Below are 7,459 nucleotides of genomic sequence, written 5' to 3'. Positions count from 1 at the left end.
CATGCCGTCAAACGCAGCCGCGGTAAGTCTTGGAACAGACAGGGCCCCTGCTGCAGCAGGTCCTGTCTGAGCGGCAGAGGCCATGGGTCCTCTGAGATCATCTCTTGAAGTTCCGGGTACCACGCTCTTCTTGGCCAATCCGGAACCACGAGTATTGTCCTTACTCCTCGTTTTCTTATTATTCTCAGTACCTTTGGTATGAGAGGCAGAGGAGGGAACACATAAACTGACTGGTACACCCACGGTGTCACTAGAGCGTCCACCGCTATCGCCTGAGGGTCCCTTGACCTGGCGCAATATCTCTCTAGTTTTTTGTTTAGGCGGGACGCCATCATGTCCACCTGTGGCCGTTCCCAACGATTTACAATCAGTGTGAAGATTTCTGGATGAAGTCCCCACTCTCCCGGGTGGAGGTCGTGCCTGCTGAGGAAGTCTGCTTCCCAGTTGTCCACTCCCGGAATGAACACTGCTGACAGTGCTAGTACGTGATTTTCCGCCCATCGGAGAATCCTTGTGGCTTCTGCCATTGCCGTCCTGCTTCTTGTGCCGCCCTGTCGGTTTACATGGGCGACCGCCGTGATGTTGTCTGACTGGATCAGTACCGGCTGGTGTAGAAGCAGGGGTTTTGCCTGACTTAGGGCATTGTAAATGGCCCTTAGTTCTAGAATATTTATGTGTAGGGAAGTCTCCTGACTCGACCATAGTCCTTGGAAGTTTCTTCCCTGTGTGACTGCCCCCCAGCCTCGGAGGCTGGCATCCGTGGTCACCAGGACCCAGTCCTGTATGCCGAATCTGCGGCCCTCTAGAAGATGAGCACTCTGCAGCCACCACAGCAGAGACACCCTGGTTCTTGGAGACAGGGTTATTAGCCGATGCATCTGAAGATGCGATCCGGACCATTGGTCCAACAGGTCCCACTGAAAGATTCTGGCATGGAACCTGCCGAAAGGAATTGCTTCGTAAGAAGCCACCATCTTTCCCAGGACTCGTGTGCAGTGATGCACCGACACCTGTTTTGGTTTCAGGAGGTCTCTGACTAGAGATGACAGCTCCTTGGCTTTCTCCTCCGGGAGAAACACTTTTTTTTTTTTTTTTCTGGACTGTGTCCAGAATCATTCCCAGGAACAGTAGACGTGTCGTCGGAACCAGCTGTGACTTTGGAATATTCAGAATCCAACCGTGCTGGTGTAGCACCTCCTGAGATAGTGCTACTCCTACCAACAACTGCTCCCTGGATCTCGCCTTTATTAGGAGATCGTCCAAGTACGGGATAATTAAAACTCCCTTTTTTCGAAGGAGTATCATCATTTCCGCCATTACCTTGGTAAACACCCTCGGTGCCGTGGACAGTCCAAACGGCAGCGTCTGGAATTGGTAATGGCAATTCTGTACCGCAAATCTGAGGTACTCCTGGTGAGGATGATAAATGTGGACATGCAGGTAAGCATCCTTGATGTCCAGGGATACCATGTAATCCCCCTCCTCCAGGCTTGCAATAACCGCCCTGAGCGATTCCATCTTGAACTTGAATTTTTTTATGTATGTGTTCAAGGATTTCAAATTTAAAATGGGTTTCACCGAACCGTCCGGTTTCGGTACCACAAACAGTGTGGAATAGTAACCCCGTCCTTGTTGAAGTAGGGGCACCTTGACTATCACCTGCTGGGAATACAGCTTGTGAATTGCCTCTAGCACAGCCTCCCTGCCCGAGGGAGTTGTTGGCAAGGCAGATTTGAGGAAACGGCGTGGGGGAAACGCCTCGAATTCCAGCTTGTACCCCTGAGATACTACTTGAAGGATCCAGGGATCCACCTGTGAGCGAGCCCACTGATCGCTGAAATTTTTTCAGGCGGCCCCCCACCGTACCTGGCTACGTCTGTGGAGCCCCCGCGTCATGCGGTGGACTCAGAGGAAGAATTTTGATTCTGGGAACTGGCTGACTGGTGCAGCTTTTTCCCTCTTCCCTCGTCTCTGTGCAGAAAGGAAGCGCCTTTGACCCGCTTGCTTTTCTGAAGCCGAAAGGACTGTACCTGATAATACAGTGCTTTCTTAGGCTGTGAGGAAACCTGAGGTAAAAAAATTTCTTCCCAGCTGTTGCTGTGGATACGAGGTCCCAGAGACCATCCCCAAACAATTCCTCACCCTTATAAGGCTCTATGTGCCTTTTAAAGTCAGCATCACCTGTCCAGTGTCGGGTCTCTAATAGCCTCCTGACAGAATGGACATTGCATTAATTCTGGATGCCAGCCGGCAAAATATCCCTCTGTGCATCCCTCATATATAAGACGACGTCTTTAATATGCTCTTATGTTCGCAAAATAGTATCCCTGTTTGACAGGGTCACAGACCACGCTGCAGCAGCACTATCTGCAGGTCTCAGTCTAGTACCTGAGTGTGTAAATACAGACTTCAGGATAGCCTCCTGCTTTTTATCAGCAGGTACCTTCGAAGTGGCCGTATCCTAAGACGGCAGTGCCACCTTTTTTGACAAACGTGTGAGCGCCTTATCCACCCTAGGGGATATCTCCCAGCGAAACTTATCCTCTGGCGGGAAAGGGTACGCCATCAGTAACTTTTTAGAAATTACCAGTTTCTTATCGGGGGAACCCACGCTTTTTCACACTTCATTCACTCATTTGATGGGGGAACAAAACACTGCCTGCTTTTTCTCCCCAAACATAAAACCCTTTTTTAGTGGTACTTGGGTTAATGTCAGAAATGTGTAACACATTTTTTATTGCCGGGATCATGTAACGGATGTTCCTAGTGGATTGTATATATGTCTCAACCTCGTCGACACTGGAGTCAGACTCCGTGTCGACATCTGTGTCTGCCATCTGAGGGAGCGGGCGTTTTTGAGCCCCTGATGGCCTTTGAGACGCCTGGGCAGGCGCGGGCTGAGAAGCCGGCTGTCCCACAGCTGTTACGTCATCCAGCCTTTTATGTAAGGAGTTGACACTGTCGGTTTATACCTTCCACCTATCCATCCACTCCGGTGTCGGCCCCACAGGAGGCGACATCACATTTATCGGCATCTGCTCTGCCACCACATAAGCCTCCTCATCAAACGTGTCGACATAGCCGTACCGACACACCGCACACACACAGGGAATGCTCTGACTGAGGACAGGACCCCACACAGCCCTTTGGGGAGACAGAGAGAGAGTATGCCAGCACACACCAGAGCGCTATATAATTTAGGGATTAACACTATATTGAGTGAATTTTTCCCAATAGCTGCTTGTAAATACAATATTGCGCCTAAATTTAGTGCCCCCCCCTCTCTTTTTAACCCTTTGAGCCTGCAAACTACAGGGGAGAGCCTGGGGAGCTGTCTTCCAGCTGCACTGTGAAGAGAAAATGGCGCCAGTGTGCTGAGGAAGATAGCTCCGCCCCTTTTTCACAGACTTTTCTCCCGCTTTTTTATGGATTCTGGCAGGGGTATTTATCACATATATAGCCTCTGGGGCTATATATTGTGATATATTTGCCAGCCAAGGTGTTTTTATTGCTGCTCAGGGCGCCCCCCCCCAGCGCCCTGCACCCTCAGTGACCGGAGTGTGAAGTGTGTATGAGGAGCAATGGCGCACAGCTGCAGTGCTGTGCGCTACCTTGGTGAAGACTGATGTCTTCTGCCGCCGATTTTCCGGACCTCTTCTTGCTTCTGGCTCTGTAAGGGGGACGGCGGCGCGGCTCCGGGAACGAACACCAAGGCCAGTTCCATGCGGTAGATCCCTCTGGAGCTAATGGTGTCCAGTAGCCTAAGAAGCCCAAGCTAGCTGCAAGCAGGTAGGTTCGCTTCTTCTCCCCTTAGTCCCTCGATGCAGTGAGCCTGTTGCCAGCAGGTCTCACTGTAAAATAAAAAAACCTAAAATAAACTTTCTTTCTAGGAGCTCAGGAGAGCCCCTAGTGTGCATCCAGCTCGGCCGGGCACAGAAATCTAACTGAGGCTTGGAGGAGGGTCATAGTGGGAGGAGCCAGTGCACACCAGGTAGTCTAAAAGCTTTCTTTTAGTTGTGCCCAGTCTCCTGCGGAGCCGCTATTCCCCATGGTCCTTTTGGAGTTCCCAGCATCCACTAGGACGTTAGAGAAAATAGGATTAGGAACCAGGGAGATCATGGAAATGATCACACATATGAAACATCACAGTCATTGGATGCGTGAGCCATGTACGGGTTCAGTATGTTTGACTGGCGGACGGGATGCCAGTGATTACAATACCGACTGCGGCATCCCGATGTTTGAAATCCTGACAAGGGGAATATGTTATTCTCTCTCCCCTACTCCCTAATCCCCCCCCCCCCCCCCCCCCACAGTGCCTAACTCTAATCTCCTCTGGTGGAGCCTAACCCTAACCCCCTCTCCACGCAGCCAAACCCTAACGCCCCTCACCCTCCTCTTCAACCTAACCCTAACCACCGGCCATACTTACGGTCGGAATGCCGGCTGTCAGGATTCCGGCATTGGTCTCCTGACCCTGTCCGGTATTGGTATTCTGACTGCCAGGATCCCGACAGCCGGCACCGCATCCCCAATTTAGAACCAATTGATTGTGGCGGCCAGCGATCATTGTTTTTTCCAAGGATCGTTATGTACAGTATGCATAGCCAGCCTGATTGTGAGTTGCACACAAGTACAAATTTTCACATTCATTTGTGATTTTTTTTTCTCTATTCAACAGGTGTGAAAATCCCAAAAAACTTGCACAGCGCATGCGCCCAATGGTGCGTATGCAAAGAGTCGCAAAACCAATTGAGACACACAGGGGTAAATTTACTAAGATGGGAGTTCTATTTAAGATGGGATGTTGCCCATAGCAACCAATCAGATTCCAGGAATTATCTTCTAGAAGGTGCTAGATAAATGAGAAGTAGAATCTGATTGGTTGCTATGGGCAACATCCCATCTTAAATAGAACTCCCATCTTAGTAAATGTACCCCACAGCGCGCCTGGGTCCCATCTGATGGGGCCTAATTCAGATCCTATCGGATCTGAGTTGCGTAAAGTAGGGATCCTGCGGTGTTAGGCGCACTACGGCTATAGACGTCATTAGATTGACAGTCTGCAGCTGTTTGGGGGAAGAAAGGGGTGGTGACGTCCTGTTTCCCAAATTGCACACCAGATAAAGGGCTCAGTGTACACAGGGCTGTCATCAGAAATTATGGGGCCCGGGACTTACAAAATAGACAGGGTCCCTCCCCCAGAAAAAAAAAAATTCCCGCACCGCTCCACTCCTATGTGATGTCATACATTGCTATGTTACATATAGGTGGAGTATTATGGACCTACAAGAATGGTTCACAGAGAGCTGATGTACAGGGAAGGCTTGTTTTAAGATGTCATCCCTATGCATTAGCCCACTGTTGTTTTAGAGCCTGGTGCATCTCTCCAGGAATTGGCGGTAGGAGCCAGGAGTGGGCCCCCCTCTCTGTAAGGGCCCAGGACACCAGTCCCCACAGTCCCCCCCCCCCCCCAATAGCTGCCCTGATTGTACAGTCGCAGATGCGCCTACGGCAAAAGGCACTAATGCAATCACAGAAGTGCGCAACTCATGAGGCCCAGTGTGCATTATTGCCTGGATTTGTGGCCCTAAAATAGTGGGGAACTACAAGTCCAAGCATGCTCAGCCAATCATTGGGACTTTAATTCCTAGATGACCTCAGCAAAAGTAAATGAAGATAATGGGCCTGATTCAGAGGTCGCTCTTGCATCCGTTGCCAGCTGTGGGTATATGTAGATGCTAGGATCAGCCCTTGCCCTAGTGTAGGTGCATGTCACATGACTGGTCCAGGGTCTGCGTCGTCAGACGCAGACTTACTGAACCCGGGTGTCTTGATCCAGCGGCCAGCCTAAGATGCGGCGGGGGTGGCGGCGGCAGTAGCAGCAGCAGCAGCAGCGGAGGGAGCGGGTCTGGCAAGCAGTTATGCATCAGCAGCAGCATAAAACAACCCCTGACAACTAGCAGGACCAGGTACAGTGTGCATTGTGATTATTGCTAAGTGAGGCATGGTGCAAGGGGCATTACTGTGTGGGGCATACCAAGGGGCATTACTGTGTGGGGCATACTTTGGTGCAAGGAGCATTATTGTATTGGGCATAAAAAGGGGCATTACTGTGTGGAACATACTTTTGTGCAAGGGGCATTACTGTGTGGGGCATAACAGGAGGCTTTACTGTGTGTGGCATAACAGGAGGCATTACTGTGTGGGGCATAACAGGAGGCATTACTGTGTGTGGCATAACAGGAGGCATTACTGTGTGTGGCATAACAGGAGGCATTACTGTGTGGGGCATACTTTGGTGCAAAAATTTATCATTAGCATACTACAGAACGCTAGCAACAATGCTTGGGTAGACAGCACATCCATGTACTTACTGAGCGATGTAGGCAAAATGTTGTGTTATGAAGCGACATATCGTGCCGACATCGCTCTAGTGTGTACTCGGCTTAACTTCAACCACTCCTCCCCCAGCCTAACCTTAAGCTCCCCTCCCACAGTCTAACTTTAATCTTCCCCTCCATCAGTCTAACCATAACTCTCCCCCTAGGGCCTAACCCTAACCTCCCCTCCCACAGTCTAACCTTAATCTTCCCCTCCATAAGCCTAACCATAACTCTCCCCCTAGGCCTAACCCTAACCTCCCCTCTTGCAGCCTAACTCTAACTACTCCTCTCTCAGCCTAACCCTAACCTCCCCCCTCCAGCCTGACTGACTGAACATAAATTGCATTACAATGATAATACCATAACATTAACAAGCCCCAGACACCAACCATCAAAAGTGTCAGTGGTTCCTGCCACCCTTTTTGCTCTTAATAGGGGTGGAACTCCCATATTGCGCTAGGTGGAGGGGGCACATTGAAGCTCCCAGGTTTTCAATTGACCGACTCTCTTCTAAGAATTACTCACAGTAAGTGACCCAGTGGAGGGAATTCAATTGTGCCGTGGGCCCCCTGCTGGCCATCTATAGTATGTAGATAGTGTCTATCAGAGCAATTCAATTGTTGCTCTGATCAAGCACCCATTAGCCGCAGCAGTTACATTTTTCTAGACCCGATGCTTTCAGCCACGTTGAATGCTGATGGGCGTCTGATCAGAGCACCAACTGAATTGCTCTGATAGACGACATTACTATAAACGGCCAGCATGGGGTGCGCGGCCAATTTAATTCTCCCCAATGTGTCATTATTAACTTTAGGAGGGAATAATGCACTACAGGGTTACAGGTACCTGGGCTCACTGTAAGGTTAATGCATCACAGGATTCACATGTAATACAACCTAACCCATTCCAACATGATGAACACAACATGGTGTATTTCACTAGAATACATTTTACCCCTTCAGACATGTCGAAGTCGAAAATATTATACCCTCATGCATCACGTGCAAACACCACACAGAGTGTGGCCTCCGTGCGGGTGCTTGTTCTGCCGTGCGTGCGCATACCCGCACGCT

This window comes from Pseudophryne corroboree, chromosome 7 (assembly GCF_028390025.1).
Source record: "Pseudophryne corroboree isolate aPseCor3 chromosome 7, aPseCor3.hap2, whole genome shotgun sequence".
Lineage (NCBI taxonomy): Eukaryota > Metazoa > Chordata > Amphibia > Anura > Myobatrachidae > Pseudophryne > Pseudophryne corroboree.
The sequence above is the reverse complement of the archived record's forward strand: the minus strand, read 5'-3'. Positions refer to the sequence as shown.